The following is a 26,530-nucleotide window of genomic DNA, read 5'->3' as shown; positions in this document are numbered from 1 at the left end:
CTAGGCTGACATTCCCCTTGCAGGAACTGAAATCATAGTTTTCGGTAAGATGCAATCTGTTTGGTCAATATTTCTTAATATGTAATGCTATGCTTTTGAGCCTCAGGATTTACTTTTGATACCTTTAAGATTTCCAAAGGCTGATGAAACATGATCCAACTATGAGAAAGGGCAAGTCAATAACCACTCTGCCACTGTAAGCCAAGTTCTGAGAAACTGTGATCTCTCTTGCAAATCAGCCATCCTAATAAAAAAGACCTTATTTCAAGCACGTTTTACTGTAACTCATCTAAGTGCAACAGAAAGAATTTATGTCCTTTTCTCTCCTTTTGGCATTAAAAGTTATCTGCTGGAGAACTTTCTGCAAAACACAGCAAAATAAGTAAAACTGGCTTACTGTATGTTTTGCTTCATTTATGACAATCTGTACCAAAACTTAAATCTTCTGACTGAATGTTGCTTTAAATAAGGTATCTACTGTACAATTTGAAACACTGTTAAGAGGGAAAGAGTGGAGAATCTCAGCCTCACACACGAATCAACCATCTTGTACCAAATTCTAGAAATGAAAAGAATTCCAGTCTAAAATGCCATGTTGTGGTATTTTCTTATTGTAAGAAATTTCTCTTTAACAATAAGAAGAGAACTGTTGAATCAGCTACTGAATTACGCAGCCAGTTCATGAAAAACAAACCCCCCTTCTATGCTAAGACCATAAAAAAAATTATTTTTATTAACAGTCAACCTTGCCTTGACCCATAAGCATGCAGTCTTGAAGTCTTGGCTGTCGTAACTACTGTCCCACTCTACACCTTCCAAAACCAATGCAAGATTATCAGCACTTGCAAAAGCTCTGAAATCAGGAAAAGCTATAGCTGCTTTTCAGGCATTTCAGATAATGCTTTTAGACCTTGATTTTAAAGTCTAATTTGTAATTTTAACTAGAACTACAAAATAAAACATATTGCATCTTCTCTGATGAGAAAAATACTTTTTAAATTGGTGTTTATCCAGCATTCACCGTGGTAAATCTTGACAGGAACTACTTGGTGCTATCATAATACAAGAAACAGATCCACTACCCAGTATGAGACGTGAATGTGGTACATATGCTTAGGGACTAAAATGAATCTCTATTAAAATTTTGAGGGGTAAATCAGCATTCTGTTAGTCAATGTTAAACTGCATTTTCTCAAAGGTAGGGTGATAGAAGACCCTTAAACATTCATTAGCCTCCAAAGAAAGTTGGACACCTATGTATCTTAGGCCCTCTTTGAAACCCAGCTTTTAATCATATGAAACAACTAAACAGGGTTTCTGCACTTCAACTCCAATTATAGCAAATTTAACAAGATCACTCTAAATGCAATACCCTGCTGTTGATTACCAACCATCCTGCTGTTCCATATAAAATTTCTTCTGATTTCAGTGAGAGTCCTAAAAAGAGGATGATGGCCAAAAGCCTGAAGTCCGGCCATAAAGCTGATGCTGAACGCGGAGCTGAACTGAGCTAAAATACTCAGAACGTTGCAGGGCTGGTTTCAGGCCATCCAGACTCTGTAAGTAGCATACAAAAATCTTCATATGGCTGACAGCTAAAACATCCAAACATTAGAGCCAAACTGAACAGGATAAAGGAAGGATGAGTCTCTGGAAGGAGTCAAAAAGGAAATGACAACAGTGGATCCCCAGGAGTCCCAACACTGGAGCAGAGGACAGACCAAGGCTTGCTACACAGACAGGGCAGCTTGGTCATGTAAGCTCTGGCAGTCATTATGAGTCTACCTCCTCTCAATTCAGGCTTTTAGCAACCTAGCAGCTCTTTGACATCTACCTGATGTAGCCCTGCCATGGGAACTGGCTGAACTACTCATAAGTCAAATGCATTACAAGAACTAAAGGCTAGCTAGACTGTAAAATGGTAAGATTCAGAATAAAAATGTAATTTAAATATGTTTCTATATGCATCCGTGAGCTACAAAAGAAACATTTCAGTCTGTTCTTCTAAAATATATATACACTAGACATCCTTTGGAACTTGCTTCTTAAGATATAATGTGGTCATAGCAGAAGCTTAGTTTTAGACTTCTCATTTTATTGCATGCTGATGTCTATTTCATTTTGTATCAGTTTTCACTGCAGAAAACTTAAATGAAGGAGGACTGATTGCTATGCAGAGTTCATTACACAGCGATACAAAAATGACATTCATGACCTGCTTTTTATCACCAGTGAGCACAGAAAAAAATTTACATGCAGAAGAAAAAAAAAAATTAATGTCACATTTCAACAGAGATTTTAAACACACAAAGTCAGGATATGCAAAGTGATGGTTCCCACAGCAAGCATAACACGCTGTAAGAAATATTCTGCATTGCTATATACTATACTAACTTTTATGCCTTAATATATATGTGCAATTTAGCTTAGTTATGATCGCTGTGGGAACCGTAAGTGGCCATCCTGACAATTTTAATCTCAACTGCAATGTTGCACTAATGGAGTGTTGGTACTTCATCTCCTTGTTTGTTTCAAAATGAGGGGGGAGGAGAAGAAAGGAAAAGTTACAAGGAAATAAGGCAAGAGAAAGGAAGAGGAATATTAATCTTTTCTGTGCATTCTCATTATCTAAGCCTATAGTGAGCTTGGTGTTTTGAAAAGCTGTGAGCCAAGTATTAAAAATATCAGTACTTACACTAATATACTTTTAAAACACCATCCAGGTAAGTCCACTATCCCTTTTATACATTACCTTGCTACTACAAGTCTAATGTGTATGAACACCAACATGGTCAGATCTCCTTTATCACGGTGTCAGTTAGCATGCAACCAGTCAAGAAAAGACCTATGCCTCTCGTCAACTTTCAAGCCATACATTTTCTGCTGACAGGTAAGATCTTCTGTGCCTCAAGGGAAATTCTTCAGTCTACGATATATGATACCAAAAATAACACTAAGTGCCAATTGATTTTTGAAGATGGACAAATTAAAGCTGAAAGGAAGCAATGTTCCCTCTCTCCTTATCCTCAAGAGACAGGCACAAGATCTACAGCCTAACCCATCCTCAGGGGCCATATGAAAAGCCATTATCATAAAACTCTTATGTCAATTGCTGCTATCGTATTGTTCACATAGTTTGCATGTTATATTACTTGCCCAGCCTCCTTCCATCTTACTAATACAAAGCTTGTGAGACTGTACAGTAGTTAAATCAGTGGCACCTGGTCAATTCTTTAAGTACTGTTACAACAATTCTCAATAGTAATTATGATTTTTAGCCTTGGAGAACATTCTCCAAAAAAAAAAAGAGCAGTCTCTTGGCTCAAGGCACTTTGCCTTTATATTTAATTTTGCAGTGTTTTACCTCTGTTTCTTCCCTATTGACACATACATAGGTTATTAAAGGGTGGGAAATTCTAGCCACTGGGAGAGTCTTCCCTTGACAGTTTTCTCCTGCAAAAACCCAAAGTCTTTATTGCCTTCTGGAACTTCAAAATTCAAAGCTACAAAAGCCTAAAAAAGATCTGATTATCTCTAAAAAGTATCTTTGAAGAACAAGGAAGAGAAAGGGAGCTTACTGCTCCTTTTCATTTCCTCTCTTCAGTCTTTTTCTAATCCTTATCCTCATCATTACTATCTTTAATCTGGAGAAGTTTTAGTCTGCCTATAATCTAACTGGAGATCTAAGGATAGAAGTTCTGAGGCTTTTCACACCTGTATATGACTATGCCCAAAGACAGGTGCAAAAGCTGCCAAACATAACTGCTGGCATGTTGCATAATGCATAATGTTACATTTTTTGTTATTCAACCAAAGGTTAGAATTTGAAAAATTAATGGTCTCCTAAAAGATATCATCTGATAGAACTGCCCAAATTTCAACTGTCAGGTTCAACAAAGGGTCTTTCTCCTTTCTTGGAAATCTTCATTCTGGGAAACATTTATCTAACTTGCAAAATCAAAATACCAAGGCACTGATGGAGTAGAAAAATGCTGCCAGACAGTTCTATCTGAGACAGACTAATCAGCCTCCAGCATCCATACTAGTTGCTTGATGACTCAAAAGGAAACAAGTAGGAAGGACACTGGAGTGTCAACTGAATGACACCTGCTCAGCAGGCACCGGAAGATGTAAGTCACAGTAGCCTACAAAACCAAATTCTTTCTAAAACATACTTGCTTTGACCAACAAAATTCCTCCTTTCAGAAAACCAAGATGTCCCAAAACATTTACCTACATGCCCAGAAACATGTAGAGAACTAAATTACTTTCACTGCAAGTAGTTTGTCACCAATTTTATAAAAACAGAGGAAGCATGGCCATGGCAGAACGAAGGCACCTCTTTCCTTTTTGCTGGTATTTTAGAACTGACAGTGAAAGAGAACCCTGACACTTCTTTCACAGTCAATCACATGCAATGCTGATTCACATCATTTGAAGCTAGTGAGACCAGTGTGCCATGATTAGAAGTTTTCAAACTCATCAGGAGGGGAAAGCCTGAAGATTTCCTGTCTACACAAGAATCCTGAAACAGTCTACATTACATCTATATTAATCTCACCAGCTACTGCCTGATTCTTGACTATATTTAAGTGTGGCAAGTTCATCAAACGGATGGTATCTACACTCCAAAGCATCATCTTCTACCAAATCTTGTCTATCTCATGATTCGGCTTCGGCTACATCTAAAGCATGCCATGAACATAATCCTTGTGGCTTATAGTCATTTTTCACATTTGCAATTCCAGCATTTTAAGTATTAAGACATCCTAACAAATGAAGCACCTGACATTTCAGGACACTGCACATGCTTTAACAGGACATGTTAGCTTACAACTTACACAGCCACCTAAAAATACTCCTGTCTTGTTAAGATAAACAGAACTAAGACTACTGACAATAACAATTGGAAGCGAGTATACTGTATAAAACAACTCTTAAATCATCATTTTGGAATGACTACATTTCTAGCTGTTAGATTTTCACATATATCCCTTGCACCAGAGGGCCAAAAACAAAAGGAAAGAAAAATGAAACCCCACAAAAGCAAAGTAAAATAAAAGTTTCTAAGGTGTTCTTACTCCTCTAACTTTTCACAAACCAGTTAATTAGTTCAGGTCCAACATTATCACAATACAAGCTACCAACTTGAAGAAATTTGTTGGAATATGCTTTCCTACTCAGTGTTACGAAGAATGTGACTTACCTTCATGGAAAAAAAATGATGCTACAAATGCATCTGCCTCCCATGCTCTTTTTGGCTCTACTGGCCAGAACATGGATCTCTGCCCCTCCTTCTACCTCAGATTTAAGCCTGTCCAGTGGAAAGGACCCCTTTTTCAGTGTGTGGGACCAAAAAGGGAAGAGTTAAATAGGCCTATTCTTCTTCTCAAATGACTTCTCAATACAAACTACTGAAGGATAAGAACTTAGACTGAGCAGAGCTAATTAGAAGAGGCAGAGCAAGAGTTCCCAAATTTCTGGTGGGTACCACCACTGGCACTGTAGCAAATAAAAAGCTTCTCATAGGAGAAGGACAAAACACTTGGCTGTCCAAACATCATTCACATAGCATTTTGAGATGGCTTGTGTATCACTGACAGTACACATACTATTGCTCTGAAAGACCTCCTCTAGAGGATATTCCTTGCTTTCCCTTCATCATCAGATGCTATCCTCCTCACTATTATCCTCTGTACTGTAAGAAAGATCTCTCAAATCTTTAACTTCTGTAGAGCAATTTTATTTAGGTTACAGAGGGTTCAAATGCAACATGGGTTTCAATTTCAGCGGTAGTAATTTTCTCAATATGTGAACATTTTGTATACTGTAGCAATTTATTCAAATATCAGACTGCATTGACTCCTCGCCACAACAGAATTAGCAGTATCGCAACTGAATTGAAGTTGTGATTGGCAACATTACTGTTCTAACCTTCCCATGCCATAATAATAGGTGGCTTCTGGCTTTAATTCCACTGTTCTTATACATCCAATTAGCAGCCTCAAGATCAGCTTACCTTCTATACAGAAAATACTCTGCTTTCTTCTATCAAAGAAAATTCCTTTGAATTTATGTCCAAACATGAAACAGTTTGCATCAGCAACTTGACAAAAACATGGATATTCCTAACAAAAATATGGCAAGGCATTTAAATGACTTTTTCAACAAATTCTCTGAAAGTAAAAACATCACCATAGTTTTCTTTTACATCTACCCCTTTAATTTTTATAATCTCTTGTGAAAGAGGCTTGTTGACTTAATGGGCTAAATATTTATGTCAATCCAAGTATGTGAACCAGTATTGTGCAAGACAGAACTTCATACACCTAGTTAAAAATCTCCAGGAGTTCAGAAGAAAGAAGAAAGAATTACATAGTAATTTAGAAATATAGAGCCTGAGGTCTGAACGGATAATTTAAGTACATTAAATTTATTTGTTTCAAGAGACACAACATAAAACTTCTTTCAGTGGTCTTTAGTTCCTCCGGCAAACACTTCTATGAGCATGTTCCAAACTCAAAATCACCTCCCAAGAGAAAATCTCAGGTTGGAGCTTTTTTTAACGGTTCCTGGGTTTGCTCCTATATTATGGATTATCGGCACCAGATGTGGAGATGGTAAAAAGCCTTACAATTACTACTACGTTTTGTTCCTTCGGCTCCCATAGAATTTCCTAAAGGAATAAACTTGCTTTCAGTCTATGCACTGTCTCTTGGAAAACATCTCTCCTTGAAGAAGTCTGATCTCAAAGATGTACAATTAACTTTACAGACCTCTTTTTTTCCTGAAATGCATGTCTGTAGACATTTCTTAGTATTCAAGTTCGATGAAATCACTGAAGATTTATGTGATACTTTGGAGCCTTTGACTGACCATCCTTAGAAAACAAGCAAACAAAAGAACCTAAACAATACTTTTCTTTTCCTAATGAAAGGTGATATTACAATACTGAAACTTTTTTTGGCAGCCACCATATTATACATGTATTTTAATTGGCTTGTGCATATGATTTTTAAGAACCAGAGATGCCATTAGTTTTCTTAGTTAAATTTAACTGAATCATTTTTATTCCTTCTTTCCATCTATTTCACTGCTCACGGCCACAGTGAATGTAAACATTCAGTTGCAGTGAATTACAGCTGAGCAGTGTATATATGTGTGTATATATATGTAAAAGCTGGGCGTACATACGTAGCAAAACAAGACAATACTCTTGCTGAACAACGACTGCAGACATGCCCATTTTCACACAGTTATGTGGAAGCTAACATCAGCTGAATAACATCCTACTGGAGGCAGATGGGTAGTGACATCCTGTAACCACTGACACTATTCACATATTCAACACTAAAGCATATTCACAACTGTTTTACTAGATCAGATCAAAGTTTTCTGGTACATTAAGTCCTCAAGAAATATACATACAGACTAAGTAATGACACACATGAAAGGCAATTTAGGCTGCTGGCTTACGCTATGTAAAAAGTTACTGAACAAAAGTGTACTTTTTACTTGTTCATATAATGGATACGCATTCTCATCAGGCAATCAGAAAACCAACGCAAAAGTCTGTAACTCAATCTATACTTCACCATATTAGGAAAACATTGTCTTTTGGCTTTACTGGCTGATATAAAAGGTTTAATCAGGAAATCTTACCCTCTGAAAAGCAAACTAATGCTAAATACATCAATGTTTTACTGCTGCCCTGGGGTTATTTTATTACTGAATCTGGCCTGGACTTTTTGCCATCTGTTTATGCAAAATTTAAAACGCTTTACACATTTTCAGCAACACATACTATCACAGAACTCAAGAAAGGTATCCCTGTAAGAGGGAAGCTCTCCCTCACAGAAAGAAAGACCCAGCTGATCTTTCTGGCTAAACCCAGAATAGGCTTAGTGGTGTTCTCTAGCTCAGAGAGGTGCGGAAAACAGGTAATCTCATAATATCAGAAATATCAGAAAATCCAAAGGAATTCAAGGTCAGAGAAACAGAACGTTGCTAACAACAAAAGGAGAAAGAACAGCTGGAGCTAACTGCAGCAAGTGGAAAACTGTAAAATTTCCAATAGCGAGAGAAAACTCAGAGACCAGGAGCGGCACAATGCTCCAGGGCTGCTGGAAAAAGAGAAAGGCGAACTCCTGTTTTAAATTAAACCATTCTTTTATGTTAATAAAGCAGAACAAGATGGGAAAAAGCAATTAAAACACTTCTCCCAGCCGCACATCTATGGCTGGTACTTACTCCCTTGGATAAATAGGGAAACAGGATGCAAACTCTGGCACAAAGAAAGGAAGATACATGCTGCATAGCAGTCAAAACAACAACTCGGTGAGGAGCTAACCCTGAACCTACAGCAGCACTTAGAAAGACTGTAAAGAGCCTAGTGTTCATGGTATGGAACAGCTACCCAAGGCCTATTTAGTGCTTTAATGAGAACAGAGCAATTTTTTTTTTTTATTCGAAGGCCACTGATTTAAGCAACATCTAGGACACATCAAGTGTGAAACTGTGATGCCAGTGATGTCAGTGAATGCTTTAAAGGTAAAAGCGGGGCTTTCACACACATGCTGACTCCAGCAAACCAGACAATGTTAAAATGCTTGAAGTCTCCTCAACCACTAGAAAAACTCTGTCAAGTAAGAAATAATAGATTCTAACTCAAAATACAAGTCTCAAATGTAGAAACTGAGAGTCTGAACAGAGAGGTAAAAGGCTATTAAATTCATATGGAGAACTACATAATCATTACCATATAATATATTCTCACGACATACACTATAAAGATGACTGGAAAAATATTTACACTCCAATAATAAGAGTAAAGGATTCATTTTAAATGAAAAATCTTTTAGAAATACAGCTTTGTCAGGAAAACTAGTATTTTTGAGACATTAAATGAAACTTAGCATAGGTAGTTATAAATAGTTGCTTTTTGTCAAAGGGAGATGACTTGGGTAAACTCTCTATACAAAGTGAAGATAAAGGCACTACAAGAGGGAGATTCGTATGCCAATAACAAAGCAGGTGGTGTGTGCTTTGCAATCTTGTCAAAGCCTCCCCTCAAATTATTTGATCTATTCCCCTTGTCCTGCAAAATAAAAACTTACTTACTTAAGTGAAAGTTGTGTGCAACATTTTAAAATTGCATTTGTGGGTGTGTTCTTTTTATATGTATACGTCTTCACTTAAAAAAAAATCATTTGAACTATTATCCTGACAAGGCCTAACCATAAATACCTGGAATATATAAGCACAGATTTAAAGACTCAAAATATAAAATAAACCAACTAAAGAAACCTCTTACCAATTCTTTCAAGCTTTGCCTCAGATGCTAAGATTCTTAGATTTTGACAGCTGTGACTTGTTTAACAAATGAAGACTTCAATTTTCAAGTTCTGTTAATCTTATACCTGTTCAAGTTCTCCAAAATTATCATCTGTTAAAACTACCAAAAATATATTATTGCATGCTTTGTCTGAAAAGAAGAATAACTAAATAAAGGCAATAATATCTGACACCAACAGCAGGGAATAACAGCAGCAACTGTAAAATGAGTATTTTCACTTCATATTTGCTGTGGATTAATGGACTCCACTCAAACAGTAACCGTGACTGAGCTGACTAATTTGTGAAGGTACCATGACTCGATTGTATCTGCTAATATTAACAGTGGTGAAGTTTATACTCCTGTAGTGCCTCTTTATTACAAAACATTTGGAAATGTTACAGACTCTAATTAAGGTGAAAAAACATTCTGGGAATATAAACACAAAAAAATTGTATTTCCTTACAGATAATGAAAGTAAGGAATACAGAGGTTAAACTAGTAATGAAGTTAGTCAAAATAGGAGCTAGAAGTATAACCCCAATCTCCTTCTCTAGCTACAACACAATTCTCCAATGTCCTTCATTCTCCAATGCCCCTTTACACGCACAGTCTTGTGGCAGAATGTGAACATGTGTATGACTGAAATGCAGTCACTGATGAAACTGTAAATGAATTCCTAAAATATTTTTATGCCTATACATGGAGACATAGGGCATGTAAAAAGAAACCTGAAGTCCAGCATTTTTAGCAATAGTAATAAAAATAATAATAATTACCAGAAAAAAACCTTACATGTTTCTTGTGTGACCTCTTGAAGCACATTACAATTAACTGTAGCCTCTGTATCAAACTGTCTTAGGAACTACTAGAACAAGATAGTAAGTAAGAAATTGAACAAACAAGAGATATGCATTTATTCATGCAAAATTCTGTCTAGAAAATCCACTTCATTTCAAATCTAATTAGACTGAAATAGCACTTAGAAATAGTTTATAATAATGACTCAGATCTATTTCCGGAGAAACATAAATGAACTGAGAAACAAGCAGCATGCAAACCTGCATCGTAACACTAGCAACAAGTAAGGGAAAAAAAATAGGTAGCCATACCAGCATCTAAATGTTGTGACAATAGTATAATCATTTATGATAAATGCAGTACTGAAAGTGGACTGCTATTCTTTGTATTTCTGCTATTACCTAGCAGTATTCTATTATCTGTATTTGCTATTTGTATTTCTACCTACTACATAGCACTGCCTACACATCTTTCAAACTTTCTCTTCATATCTCAATTACACAGGAAGACTTTCTCTGCGGCATTTCAAGGGGGCTGGAGTACAGCAACTGTACACCCTATTAAAGCCATGCTGTAGAGTATCAATGTATGCTGAACAAGGCAATCAGTAAGGATGATCAGTTCAATTTCAGTTCAAGTCTACTTTCATTGCCCAAGTTAGAATTCACTCCTAGTGCTTTTCAAAACTTTACAGGAAATATTCATGTATATCATGGTTTTTATCGTCGCCATCTACCAAGTAGTACAAATGCTTACATATTTTATAAACATACTGACTGACACAGTTAGTGGTTGCTCAGCTTACTTTTCGCTGTGGGGTGCAAACGATGCTGGAAGTTCGTTGTTGCTTAAGAACAATTTGTTTTGTTTTGTTTTCTTCCTCTATTCACTCCCAGAAAGAATCTCTGTTCAAAAGCTTCACGCTGATGAGAGATGGCTGGCTGCCTATTTTCCTACACAGGGAACATCCATACTTCTTAAATTTGAATGTGAGGAAGGGAATTTCAGTGCAGGACAATGTTTGGAATTAAAAAATTAATATGGGAACAATAGGGATTTTTATTGCCAGGATTTCTTTCCACGAGTTACTATCTCATGGTAGACCACCCCTCTCTTACACTGTTTCTTATTGCTCACAACATGCCTGTTTATCCGTCTCTGATTTTTGGGAAATGCTTTTTGGGGGAAAGTCCTTTTTCATGAAGATATTAGTACAGTCTATAGCTCACCAACCAACGCTATTTGTAGTATTTGAATTTGTAGCTATTCCCACTGTTAGAAAAGCCCTTTTTAAAGATAAATGCATTTTAAAGAGGCTTTCACTGGAAAGAATCTCCCCAAATTATTCAAATTATCGAAGGTATTTGGAAGTACTGAAGATCTGCCCCCTTACTGAAAATGAAAATTTTTCATGATGTTTTATTCTGACTATACCACAAAATACTCTTTAAAAGGCAATGTCACTGTTTGTCTTCTACTGACTCAGGAAATATATCCTCTTTCCTGGAGGGCTACACAGCCAGTTCATAAAAGGGCTATGAAAGGGCTAAAAAGTCTCCTTTTGTTACTTAAGTAAACAGCCATCTTCTGACTATCAGACTCACTTTCTATGGCTCACGCAGAGCACAGAGGAACCGGTCTCCACTGGCCCATTACCCACTACCCAGCCTTTCCCCCCCACCTTACAGGCTAGGAATCAGTAGAGAAAGCATCGTTAGAGAGCCACACGCTCTTACTCACAGCAATAGTATTAGCCCAGCATCATCCTCTTCACGTTAAGTTGCTTTGCATTGTGTCTTTGCTGGAATGCCAGCAAAATCTTCAGCAATTAATTGCTTTTCATTTAGCCAACACCAGTGTGCAGAAGAGTGGGGACTGCAGACTACGTTTTGCACCTACACTCATTTTGCTGGGCTGAAGTACAAAAGGCAAAGCTACTTTTATAGCAGCTTCTCTTATCATGTAACAAGAGATTCAATTGTGCAAATTTCTGAATTCTGGAGAAAGATGAAAAAAAAAAAGTGTTTTGCCTGTCTCTTTCAAACACAACTTAGTTCTCCTTTATTAATACACTCCAAACCACTGGATTGGAAAGGCAATTCAGCTGTAGACTGGTAATACAGTCATGTGGGAAACACCTCAACCTTAGTTTTTCTCAGAAACATAAAACTGCATCTTAAAACTTAAGAGACCACAAAATATTTCAATGAACATTTTGGAAGGATATCATAGCCATACCAGCTTCTTGCTACAGAAATAGAATTCAGTTGCATATTTGTCTTAAGAAGAACAATAAGGTTATATGAACTAACATTTTCATGCCTTTACTTGCAAGGATTAAGACAAGAGAATTAATTCAATAAAAGTTTCCCTTCAAACAGCTTATATGTAGGCTATGTGAAAAAAAACAAGTCCATTTCACTATTTTGCAGGTCTTCCATGTAACTACAGTCATTTACACATATGCTTTTAAAATCACAAATCATCTGCTTAGCCAATAACTGAACTCTTGAGTTCAATTATCAGTAGCAATTATCAGTACACTGAGGAGAGAGTATTGCACCATTCTTTGTGGAATAAATGACTTGCTAATGTGACATCTCACTAAAACATAGAATTACTCCATGCAACACAGAATTTGGTTTTAACTGGTAACAGATTTCTTCAACTCAGTGCTGCTTCAGAGTTAACTGAACTGACTGTTCACCAATCTGAAGATTACCCTATAAAAGAAAATCAGTTCATAATTCATATCATCTGTTCAGAGAGTTGCCATCATTTCTTTTTTGTGTTTTGGAATACTCCAGAATGTTATTTTCATAATAAACTTATAAAGTACAGTGGGCAATTAGTGAACTAGATTGGCAGTCTAATTGGTAATTAGATTACTGACAAACAAATAACTGAATTACATTGGTAGTTACCAGCTGAACACAGGGTCTTCTCCTGCTGTGTCTTAGCAATGACAAATGAAAAATGTAAAAAAATGAGCAACAAAATGTAGAAAAAAGGTTGGATTTCCAGGAAAAGCAAATCTCAATTTTCAAATGGCAGTACCAAACAATGCTCCTTCAAACGTACACATGTCAATCTTCCGCTCACATGTGAAATTGCAGCCAAGTATCTACCATTTCGCTTCCCTGTCTTTAAAGGGATCTTCTGTAAATCCAGTTCACAAAAATGGATTATGTCTTTACTATAGGTCCTCAAGTATAGAGGACCTTATCCATAACTATCTTTACAGTCTTTTCAACTTCCAAACATAATCTATGGCTACACAATCATTGAAATTAAAGTTACGAGAAGAATATATAACCTTCAGTTTTTAGTACAGATTCCAAGCTTATTCAACATATGTACAGATTTGAAACACAAATCTCCACACAAGAACTCCATTCATTTTCTTTTCATTGTGCAATCAAATAACGTAATAAACTGCATCCAATTTAACAGATTAGGTTCTATGCTAATTGCATAACCTTTGCAAATGCATGAAGACTTCAGGACACAAAAACCTTCCAAGGAGCCTCACAAAGACACAACTCTACAGAGTTACTGAATCTGAATGTAGGCCCCAAAGGGACCTAGGTACATCGATCTGAGCTACACGCAGAGAGGTTCAAAATCACAAGGTCCTCTAGATTCCATGAAGATGCAGTCAGAAAAATGTACCTAGTTTCGTGTCTCTTCTTAAGAGATACCAAAACAAAGACTGGGAGATCTGGGAACTAGCATATTTTGAATAATGATGATATGTTTTACATAACATGTTTTAATATAAACTGATTGTCCAAATGTTTACAGAGTTAAATTATTTTAAAAAGCACACTACAATAAATTCCAGAAAATATTACTGTAATGACACTATGTGATATTCAGCCATTCAAATATAGCCAGGTAATTGATGTAGATAGAGGCAAGATACTAAAGCTAAGCAATGTAAGCAAATGAGAAAAGAAAAATAAAACCCAAGTCAGTAGGATCAGTTTAACAAAGGAAACCTCATGGAAGGGGCACAATTTACAAAAGCAAAGGCCTGGTATAAAGAATGGTTAGACAATATAAGGAGCAGAACAGAGACAATTGTTATATACGTGGAAGGTGCCAGGAATAAGGCTGACACAGAGATGCTGGAGGCAGGTTGATGTATGTACATAAAGAAATAAAACAAGGAAAGAATTTATATTAAGACTGCAGCAAATTCCTCTAATATTTAACTTCCTGCTCTTTCAGTAATCTTTAAGTCAGGGCTGCGGACTGTTGTTAAGGAAAATCACGTTTCTATCATGCGGCTAAGGATGAAGGATAAATTATGTAACTACACTGTGCTCATGACACACTGCTGTTCCTAGAAGAAGGTAACAGTAGTTCCTCTCCAAGCCTCCAAATTCTTTGTTTTCTCCACTGAGGCTTTAAGGCTACCTGCAATTATCTACGATTTTCCAATTTTATGATACTTAAGAGCAACAGGACCTCAAGTTACTGGCTCTGATATAAACCATTAGAGGTCAAAAATGGAATCCTAGAATTCCTCATACTAAAATCATCTGTCCGGCAGTAAATATATATTAAAACTGCTTGTATATGCAGCTGATATTCTGAAGACCACTTGTATGTCATACCATCATATGTCAGCCTCATTCCAACTACTCAGCATCAGTAATAAATGACACATTCCACTGGAACATTTAACTATGCATCAGAAGTACTTAGGTTACTTGTGCTTTTTCTTTGCTAAGATCTTGAGTCATTGCAGATCTAGCAAGCACATTCCCATGCCAGGAAATTTACTCTGAATGCATAGTACAATCTGAGTTGCTCAGTCTGTTGTGATTTTTCAGACAAGTCAAAGAATCGGGCATTACTACAGCTGTTCTCAAAGTACTGACGCAATTACAACTGATTCCATTTTTCAACATTTTGAAATTGTGCTATTTAATCAGTAAAATGTTTTGTTAAAGTACCACTATTTTACAGTCTTCTTTTCTGATGCACTCTTATACTGATGCCATTTTATTATATATGGATTTAAAGTGCCTGACAACATTAATAATGATGTGACACAAGCATATGTTATTAAATAAACACAAACAGAAATTAGTGCCAAAAGAATCTACATTTTGACATTCATCTCCTGGACACTGAACATAACTGCAATATAGAAAAGAGTTAGCAGCAATGTTTTGAACATACAGCTCTCTAAGAAATGATCTGTAGAGGAAAAATTGTAATTAGCCTTAGTGAGTACAAATTATGTTCTCTATTCTCCTTCCTGAAAAAAAAGCCTCAGGAGTGGCAAAAACATCAAAGAAATATGTGGGCGTTGAAAGAGGTATGTGCTTGCCGCATCTTCCTCCCGCATTGCGGAAACGATCACGATAAAGGAATGAGTGGACAAGGTGCCTGCAGAAACCACAGCCCAAATACTATGGCTATATGGTTACTGGCAGCATAATTACATGCAGCCAAAATGCTGCATCACCATTTATGTCCCACAATCTGTTCTTTTCTACCATTCCCTCTGCCATTATTGTAAAGCCCTTTACAAAAAGGTGTGAATTTATGCAGTCACAGGGCACATTATGCTATTTCAGTAAATATCTGAATAATTTAGGAGGCTCCTGGCATGCTGAGACAATTGCTATTAAGGAAATAAACTGATTTATTTTCATAGAGGACCTGGCTGCATTCACTAGAGCCCCTGATCTTGCATGCCTGCCCAGCACTGCCAGGACTCACCCATCATCCTCATGAATTGACATTAAGCCAGGCCAAGAAATAGCTGCCTGGTGCATGCCACCACATAGCTGCCCTCAGCCTCCTCCTTGGTAACAGTTTTGTGCTTTTTCCTTTCTCCTCTGCCAGGTGGCAGAAAGGAGCAATTCAGCATCAGTGAAATTCAAGAGACATACATCATCTACAATTCCTGTAATCCCAATTTTTAGGCGATCTAGGGGGATTTAAGTGTTGTACTCATTTTGCCCTGATCTGCTATGCAAAGATGATGATGATAATAATAATAATAATAATAATAAAACCTTGCATGCATAAGATTTTTATCAGGAAAAAAAAATCATACTGAAAAGATGCTATACCTCTACACATCTTCTCTCCAAGCAATCCGAAACTTCACCTACTCAATCTTCAGGGAATGTCTCCTGAAAGCCCTCCTTTCCTTTGCTTCTGATCCTCCATAACCTGCTTTCTTCCTTCAGACAGTCCTACTGCCGTTAATCCTGTCTGTCCTTTACTCCACCACTCCCTTACCTCAGCCTCTGATTTTGAGAGGGTCCCTTCAGGTAACAGGTCATCCAAAGACTTTCTTCAAATGCCGACATTTTTATCAGTAGGCAGATTATAAAAATAAAAGTTATATTATCCATCAGTACTAACTTATTGTCTTTTTAGTATCTAACAGGATTCTTAGGCTGTTTGCCACAATTATTGTTACTAGAGAGTACTCCATTTTGCTGCCTGTATGAAGAACAGATTGCTATATTCTAGTGGAAAACAATATTGAGATATATAAAGCTGGTAAATATAGTGCATTTTCCAATTTAGTTAAACTTCTTTTCTATGAATTAAAGCTTGCCCCAAAATCATACCTGAATCAGAAATGGTTTTGTTATTATTTCCCTCCTGGTAGTAGGTGTTTTGAAATAAGGCACTTTAAGATGCCTGAAGTTACTCATTACGCTTTCTTTCGAGATCTATTTTCGCAATTTTCTTTTCTGGTAGGAGACAGCTCTGAATTTTTCTAAAATGAACAAAACCCAAAAGCATGAAAGTCAGACCTTACTTTAGATTTCATGGCTTATAAAGTACACAAATTATAAAGCTATCAGACATTTCCCGAGCTTGCATTAAAATCTGTAGTCAGCCCTTACAGTGGACCAATTTATTTGATGCGTTTCTCCTAAAGCTTTTATGACATCATAAACATTTCTGACTCCATGACAAATACTTTATAATACATTAAGCAAGCTAGTTCAAATGATTCTAAATGTTATGCCTATGGCAATAGATTTAGAAATGGAATATTCACTTGACGATGGAAAAAACCTTAAAGTTTAGTTTGAGCCACAACAATTTAATATTTACTTTTGTACAACTGAAGGCAAATCATTTCTAATGAAGTTCAATGGCACAGACAGCTGAAGAACACAAAGGAGGTACTACAGAGCGGTGCACTGTGCTGTATCTATTTCATGTGACGGCACCAACATCGATGTCTGTTCCCCGGTAAAACTTTCCATTGAATTCAATGAAATCGATGATTAAAAGTGCTTAGATAACATCTGAAGTGGAACATTTAGCTACACAACAATTTAACTGTATTTATAACATGCTTCTAATTACTTCATTATTTATCTGCATTAGCTTCATTTAACAGAAAAGCCTTGCTATCCCTCTTTATTCAGGAACAAATTGCAGTAACTTTCTTCATGATAAATAAAGCACTACACCACGAAAAGCTCTTCAAATCACCAAAATCAAGTCGCTTGTACTCCCTGCAAAGCATCACAATCTGACCCTCATGTTTAGGGACATAATGAAAATTTATGAAATGCTTTCTGTGTTGGATACACATCGAGAGTTCAATTCATGAGGCCAATAAAATAAAAATACTAATACTGCAATACCAAGATTAATTAATAACAAAATTATTAGATATTCAAGAATGTTTTTGATCATGGATTTCAATCCTTAGACTATAAACCTGGCTCAGCTGACTTTATGAACCAATAAAAATCACTGCTATGTGATTATTAAAATTGGGATGAAACAGAATTCCGAAATCAGTTGAACTAGTATATCTGATTTTTATGTTTTAACGTAGACTGCAAACAGAAAGCAAAAAGACTGAGAGATTAAAAAAACCCGAGTATTTAGCTGGAGGAAATGGGTGCTGGTTTTTTATTGTTGATTATTTTTGGACACTTCCCTACTGACCATTTAAGGCTTCTTTTTATCTAAAAGCTTTAAAAGATCTGATTTAGGAAGGGACAGCTTGGTCAGCTGGAAGATGTTACTAGGCTTCTATAATTTTAGCATGGATGCTGTATAAACAGCTCCTAAATAAATCATAGTATTGTCCAAGACTAAATGAGAAATATACTAGAAAGCATTCAAAATACAAGAATACTTTTCATAGGACTTCTCTCTCTTGTTGTACTTGTTTTGTTAACTGTGACTTCTGGCCTGAAAAGATCAAGAGTAGACATCTTACTTGGAGAAAGAAGCACAAAAATGTTCTGGTTTCTCTTTAGACAACATTTTGTTTCACTTATAAAAATCCACTTCTCACCTTACATAGTTCAACATATGCTGTGAGAACAAGCTTGCCATGAGAAGAGTCTTACACAGTTACTGCAGCCACATATTGACAGTGACTAGCAAATACTCTAGAATCCCACATTTCAAAACGAGTCATAAGATATCCAAATCATAAATTCCAAATTCCCAGCTGTCACTGCCTACCTATGCCTTCTGCATTTCAGCTAAGTCATACTGTATAACATTATCACTCTCTCACACTTCATAGCTTCTCCAGCACTAGCAGGGAAAGAAAGTATGCTACTGGGTTGTCTTAAGATTTTTCACCATGTTTATTACAGCAGCAATTACTTAAAGTAACACATTTTACAGGAGGAAGTTCATAGAGGGTATTTCATTTTTTCCAGGTTTCTCTGTATTTCTCCCCATATTTAATCCTCTTCCTCTCAGTAAAGTGAATTTAGTTGTAGGGGGAAAAAAAAAAAAAAAAAGGGCAACATGATATGACATTCTCATATATTAGCTTATTACTTATTTAGGCATCTGGAATGATCTAGCATGGTTAAAATATATTAGAAAATGATACATTTAAATGAAAGGAGACCTTTTCAGCAACTCCTTTTCCTGATGAACCATAAAAAAAAAGCATTGATGATGGATTACCAGAGAGCCTGCAAACTGCATTAATGACAATGGAAGTGGCAGTACATGATGGCAATGTTATCAACACGTGGACGAGGGCAACCGTACTAGAATGACAGTATGAAAGTCTTTTGTTTTCTGTAAAAGCAATACTAAAAACTCCAATACTTTTCCCCTCAAATGAGTGCAATTTATAACTGTGGAATGCATATGCCAAACATTATGTATTAGTATAGATTCTTAATGTATTCTTATAAATGAAGATAAGCTAAGGAAGAACGTGCAAGACTCTACATAGAGTAGTATTCTTACATACGGTCATTCGCAAGGCACTGGCAAGTTTACCTATTGCGTAACTACCATATGCTCTAATGCAGAGTCTGAAATTGGAGTTATTTGAGAAATTCAAAGAAATGATGAGCAGTTTAACTGTTAAATCCTGTAACTAAGTGGTTTGGACTTCCACTGACAAATGAGAACATATATTTGGCAAGAACTGATTACCGATGTTATTTATCAAGAAATGAGTCTTAATAAAGAAGTATTGTAGTTTTATAATATTCTGTCTTGTTTACTCTTCTAATAAATGGCATACATGCACAAATCATAGTGGCTATTGATATGATGGAGTTTAAGTCCCCAAGTAAGAGCCCAACAAAACATATCCTGTCCATGAACAGTAACATGCATGTCTACATGATTTTACAGGCATAATAAATTTATTTCCAAAGGAAACCAGGACCACCGATCATTCATTTCTTCCAATTGTATTAAAGGTGCTTCCTTCCTAGAAGGGCATTATGTAAAAAATGTAACATTTTTAATAACTATAAAAGACAAAATCTGATTTTATTTATATCTACATGTTTCTGAAAGTTAGAAAATTAGGAAAACAACAACAACAACAGTGATTAATCAGGGAGCCTTATCATCCGGGGTAAAAGCATAAGACTGGAAATGGGAATAGCTCTAATAGCTCTCATTTGCAGGCTCTGTCAAGAACTAGATGTGTGACCTCACATGGTTTGCATAATTTCTCTGCAATTCAATTTACCCAGCCTTAAAATGGGGAAAATCCTACTTACCTGAATTGTAGTTTGTCATCAATCTTTGTGAAATGCTTTAGAACAGGAAGGGCCCTATAAATGCATGTTACCATATACAAATACATTCATATACAGTACTTTAAAGTCTTCAGAATCAAATGCTTTCCACTGGAACATACACAATCTTTGCCATATATTCCTTAATTGTTTGATGCATGTTTCAGTCTTCTAGAAGGGACCCATTCACTTGACTTACTACCTGCTGAGAATATTGATACAGAACTTCATGTCTAATAAATGAACGAGCAGGGGACAAACGGATTTTGCAAGTTTATTGTGTTGCGGTTACATTACTTCTCAACTGGCTAATCTTTAAGAATGTTTTTGAAAATAGATCCCTTCATATGAATAGTATTCCTTTTAAATAATCATGTAAGTTACAAATTCTCTTTACAACTGAACAAACAGATTGAGCTGGGAGCACTCACCGGGTCAAGCCATTCATTTGTGAGTAGTCCCCATAAACAAGGATCTGCTAACTTGCCAAAATCATTTTCCTGCTCTGGAATTTATGTCATCCAAATTGATAGTACTACTCCATGCAAGTTATGGATCTCGTATGTTCCTAGCAGAGGGGCGTACAATCAGTTGGTGTAAATCTATACTGTTCCTAAAACCAATGTAACTAACGCCAATTTACAGGTGCCGAAGACTTGTTCTCATGTCTTTCTTTAGCACTGATGTAACCATTGAACCAAACCCAGTACACACTTCCCAATTCAAAGCTCCCTTTGACTGCAGTGAAAGTGATGTCTACGGGAGGAAAGAAAGACCGTAAGCCATCCTAGAATCAGTGCACTTTTTTTTCTTTCTTATTAATGGTAAGTTTAAGTTGGTTGTTAAAATCATAGCCTGGGAGGAAGCCCAAAAAGTAGTGATTTCAAAACTTCTTCTGTTTCTTTTATGTACTCCCAGAAATTCTATCTAATAATACTGATTTATTAGGCCAAGTCCAGCTTGCTGTAATCATGCAAATAACCCGAGTAATGCCCACGGGGAAAGAAGCACAATCAAGGAAGATATAATTTGCCCCCAGTTTTACTCTAGCAGGATAAAGTTTCAAAGTGACGGTTGCACTGTTCTTAGGTATCTCTCTGATCTATCATTACACCTGTGTTAAAACTCTCATTATGCTCCTTGTATCATCCTTATGTATTTTTTCCTCCAAGGATACGATGCAGTAAACACTCATCTGACCAACTCTCACTTGCACATTTAACCCTAAGGCAGTCAATAAGATTAACATACAGGTACAGGAAGAACTCACTGCCTGAAAAAGGGTCTGCAGGATGAGTACTTAAAAATTTCTTAGAGCACAATCCTGTAATACTGTAGGCAGTGGAGAGAAAATACAGTTGTTCTATATATATGACATCTTTAATCAAGGCAAGATTCTTTATATGATTCTGAGTGCATGGACTGCTGTAAATAGCCAATCAATATATTTCTGGCTACAGATTTACGGAACCGAAGAAACACATTTTTTCAAACATATCTACACACATCTTGCATAATGGTATACACTGTAGTTAATCTAGGTATTTTCTTTTGCACAATATATCACAGAGGTTTACAGCTGCTTGCATTCTGCAAACATTACATGCAATAATGATTTGTGGTGTCAACTGAATTAACTTTTAACTGCAAGGAATAAAACTCAGACTCCTGCTAAAACCAGTTAGCAGCAAATTCACAAGGCAAAAAAAAATTAAATATTTCTTAAATTAATGCTACTCCATTGTCAGACATTTCAAAGCTAAAAAATAATTAAAACGAGATATTCTTAAATATATCTAAATACAATCAGATTTATCAACAGCACAAAATAGCAATCATTTTCTATCTACAGTTTGTTTCATACAACTTTTAAATGAAATCATTTTACATAGCACAAAATAGTCTGACTAAAACCCAGCTAATCAACCAGCCTTCTGCACAACTCAAATTTCATTCATTAATCTAATACAAATATTTGAGGGATTTCCGCTTTTACCTTTGCATTTTTCCTTTTCCAGTATCCATAACCAATCATCACTCTGCTCTTCCATTATGCTTCGTATATCGCAGAGTGAGAAGCATCTTCATTAAATAGTATTAAAAATAGAACACACCCGAGCTCCCAACCAGAGCATGCTCTGACAGGGCTAATACCACAGCTCTCAAGGTACCCATGCTCAGCTGGGAACTGAGAGGCAAAGTCACTGCAAGATTAGTAATTTGCAAGCCTAATTGTGCACACAAACTTGCCTCGATCCGTGACGAAGACTGCTAAAACAAAAATCAACGTGCAGTTAAGTTATGCGACTGAAAAGTTGCAGGTCAGTTTACAGTATTTTTCCCTCCTCCCCACAACCCTCAGTTTCAATTCTTTGTACTTGGCTAAAATTTACATATGCCAATCTGGAGAAGGTTAGGAAGAACACAAACCAGGCATACATCCAGCTAAGCGCAATGGTAGACAAGTCGGACAGGTGATCAGCGAAACACTGCCTTACTATTTAATGGCTTTCCTTCATTTCTCAGCACATTTGCAGGGTGTCAAGCAACAACAGCAACACTGGGATGAATTTAAACACAACTGCACACACCTGGAAGCGTGCAGACAGGAGGCAGAGCAGGGGTGCAGAGACACACCTAGCACAGAAAAATGCACCTGAAATTTGAGCATATTCCCGCTAGATGAAACAGCAAACGAATGCGAAAAAATAACAAAAATTAAACAAGACTGCACAGTGAGTGCACAGGATGAGCTCGTCTTGTTTGTATCTACAAACAATACTGTTGAAACGCACATGCAAAGAGGCAAAACTATACTGAGCAGAGTAACATGAACTATTTTTTATGAAAACAACAGACTGCTAGGATGCCTAACCGTATGAGTGGAACTTGTGGACTGTGAGTCTCCTTCATTGCATGCAAAAAAAACCCAAAAAACAAAAAAAAGAACCGCTAACGAAGCATCGAGTAAATTTTTTACCCTCAAATTGCCACACTTCGGAATAATGCAAGTCAAACAAGCCCAGGCTGCTGCTTTTCTTCTAGCAAAGTAAAGAGCATTTTTAAAGCGTATTTCTCGTTAGTTTTCACAAATCAGCGAAAGTGTTTTTTTTAACACTTTGATTCATTTTAGCTAAAATAACTGTTAGGAGGACTGCCGCTCCTCCGCAACCACCTATGTGGCGCTTCCCTGCGGTAAGCCTTTCCCCGGCCCCTGGAAAACCGGCTCTGACCGTTGGGAACGGCGGCGACCGCGGCGGCACCGACACGCGCGATCCCCGGCCACAAGCCGCCGCCGCGCGCGCCTCACCTCAGCCCCGACCCGCCGCCGCCCATTTTAGGTGAACGCGTCAGTTACCGCTCAGCCTCGTGCGCTGCGCGATGGGCTGAACAACCAGCGCGGTGCCCCGGGCGGCCCTCCGCCTCGGCTTTAGCCAGAACTGTGGCAGAGAAAACTTTCTCAACATACCGACATACTCCTCCCAGACACGCTGTGGACAACGTAAAGAAACAACAACAGTCTTTAACTGCATACCTGGGTTTGGCATCTACAACGCGACTCAGGAATTCAGCGCAAGGATCCAATTTCAGCACCAATATCATCCCCCCCACACCCCCCGACTACGAACGTTATCCTTATTTTCCTCTGGTAAATACCACATCTTAGAGTCGGAATCCTGCAGTTACTATAAATAATTGCACATCGAATGTAATAAAAACAAGCTCCCAGCTCCATGCACAGCTCCTATTTCCCTGTCCCTCTGCTGCACACACTCAAGCCACTCTGACCTCAAAAATTAAAAGATCACGGGGAGGGGGTGAGGGGGATGGGCGCGAATGACTCCAACAAAACGACAGAAAACACATGCTGGAAGGAAAATAAAAAAATCGCAACAACAAAGAACATCACACCACACAAATGTCTACAGATTCTGCTTTGGTTTTTGTTTTGTTTTTGCTTTTGCTTTTTTTTTTTTTTTTTTTTTTACCTTGCCTGAAAACGGGATCTGCCCCCGGCTTCTTGGTGGTTTGGGTATTTTTTTGTTTGTTTGGTATTTTTGGTTGGCTGGTTTGTTTATTTTGCTGCAGATATGCTGCTGTTACAGTACAGTGCCTGTCTTCCTGAAAGACATGGTCTCTTCCTCCGCCTCCGCCTCCTCCGCGGGAGGAGATCCGCCGCGGCGCGGTGGCCGGGCGCGGTGGCCGGGCGCCGCCTGACCCGCCGTCCGCCTCCCGCCTCGGGCTGGCTCGTCTCGCCTCGCCTCGCCCCGCTCCGCCGCCCGCTCTGCTCGCGTCTCCCTCGTCCGCCGCCGAGCCGCCGTTGCCTGCCCTGCCTCTGGCGCTGCCTGTCCTCTCCCTGGGTCTCTCTCCGTACCTCACTGGCTCCCCTCTCTCTCTCGCTCCTCTCGCTCACTGCCTGTCCTCTGTCCTTTATCTGCCGCGCTCCCCGGCTGTACTGTCTGTCTGTGAGTCTCTCCCTCTCCCTTTCTCTCTCTCCCCGCCCACGCAGCGTGGTGCGCCTCGGACCGGAGACAGTGGCGCGTTTCGTGTCGCTCCTCGCCGGCTCCGCGCTCGCTGCACTCAGCGCCGCCGCTCCGGCTCGTGCTGACTCGGCCGCGCCAACGGCCGCCTCACAGGAGCCGTTGGCTCCGCCGCCATTGCGCTCCCCTCCGCCCCACCCCGCCCCACCGGCCGCTCGCTGGCTGCGCGGCCGAGCTGGGGCGCGGAGCTGCCCGGCCGAGGTGTGTGTGTGTTTGTGGGGGGTTTTCTCTGCACGTTGGGTCCTCCGTTCACGGTGCCCTCTCCAGCCCTCCCCGTCTGCCCTTCCCCAGCCAGGAACAGAGACAAAGCACCCGGACAGCACTAATAAGCAAAAGGCTCATTAATCACCTCCAATTTCTTGGTATTTGCTCCCACCCACTCTCCATCTCCCCCCAGCTCTCCACTAACCCCTTCCCTCCACCCCCCACCCCCTCACCCCCCAAAAAAGAGGGAGGAAGAAGATGTGCCCTTGACTCCACAGGACAGTTTTAGTGACAGTGTGGGGAGGGTGTTTTTAATTATTATTTTTGCTAGTGAAATCTAACAGCATCTGCACTGATCACCCGTGCTGCTGAAAGGGGAGGGGGGAAGGAATACTGCAGCAGATTTTGGGTGGTAGCAGATGAGCTACTTAAAATGGGGCACATGATCCCCTTCTCCCTCCCCTCCCCCTTCCCAGCATGTCTCCATCTAGGATCTGACTTGATGATATTTGTCCAAGAGCCTCGCTGCATACCATCAAGGCAAACAGACGTTTCACCACCAAACACATTTCCAATATATAAAACCCCTGTTATCCATTTAGAAATCCAAGCCTTGTTTTATCCAACTGAATACATTCAGGCATTCATTCCGCACCCAGCTGAGAAAAGGGCATTTACCTCTTTGCTAGGTGGCTATTAATATGCAGTAAAATTATAGCTGTACAGTGCCAAATGTAATTGCCATAGATCATTTACAGCAGATCCAGCAATTCAGCTGCTGGAAATGCATGCCCTGTGAATAACCATGCATCTGGTACAATGCCCTGTACTACAATAACCTGAAAGGAGACAGAAGTGTCTGGTACTATCTGCAATTAGTAATCCTACAGATGAAAAATAAACAGTCAATAAGTATAAAGCAGCAAGGTAATATGAAATATAGTGATCGTTTCTGTCTAGAGCAATACAAGTAATCCAACTCCCACAGACAGACATTCTCATTTAAAATATACAGTTAGAAATGCACTCTTTTCATTATGTACTTTGAAAAAGTCCTTGTTGCAAAATACAGTCTTCCACAATTACAAATGTAGAGGAACTAATGTACCAGTCAAATGCAGACAAATATACAGAAGGTTTTTTTTTTTGGGGGGTGGGGGTGGGGGAAATACTTGCTTCATTAAGTATTATCCTGACGCCCCTGGAATCCATATTTCCCCTTAGAAGTGAACACCTGCTCTTAACACAGACTGCTGAATGGAATCAGACTGTAAGAATATAGCAAGCAATGAACCACAACAGGGTGTGCATTAGCAGACTCTTGGTGCACGCCTCAAGTGATCAGAGGCATTCAGCCAAGCACACCAAAAGCCTATAGTGCTAACGCACCTCCTGATGTGGCTTACTCCTATTACAGTTATGTATGGCTCCATCTAGTTTTAATTTCATTATTTAACATATCCGCACACTATGAGGTGCAACTTGTAGCACAAAGCAAGAAGAGTGGCTGAAAGGCTATAAATGGCACTGCGTTGAAGCATGCTAGAGCTGGTGACTGTGGCAGGATCAGTTCTTTGCTTTTGAAGTGATTTTTCAGCCACTCTGGGCCAAAGCTCATTTTGCAAAAT

At 38.4% G+C, this 26,530-nt stretch overlaps 1 protein-coding gene across 22 annotated transcripts in view; it reads right to left on the bottom strand.

The window, feature by feature from the left end:
* The window catches only part of ARPP21 (cAMP regulated phosphoprotein 21), a 146,384-nt gene extending 121,522 nt beyond the window's left edge, over positions 1 to 24,862 (bottom strand). For 8 of the 22 annotated variants that reach the window (XM_064506497.1, XM_064506498.1, XM_064506499.1 and 5 more), the window contains exon 1: positions 24,147 to 24,860. The gene's annotated coding sequence lies outside the window, so the exon portion shown is untranslated. Of the gene's footprint in view, positions 1 to 16,740; positions 16,876 to 22,153; positions 22,515 to 22,587; positions 22,610 to 23,692; positions 23,932 to 24,146 lie in introns of those variants that run through there. The other 14 variants (XM_064506487.1, XM_064506496.1, XM_064506503.1 and 11 more) reach the window with 7 other exon arrangements.
* Between the last annotated feature and the right edge of the window lie 1,668 nt (positions 24,863 to 26,530).

The sequence above is a fragment of the Dromaius novaehollandiae genome, chromosome 2, assembly GCF_036370855.1.
Source record: "Dromaius novaehollandiae isolate bDroNov1 chromosome 2, bDroNov1.hap1, whole genome shotgun sequence".
Taxonomy (NCBI): Eukaryota; Metazoa; Chordata; class Aves; order Casuariiformes; family Dromaiidae; genus Dromaius; species Dromaius novaehollandiae.
The sequence above is the reverse complement of the archived record's forward strand: the minus strand, read 5'-3'. Positions and strand labels throughout refer to the sequence as shown.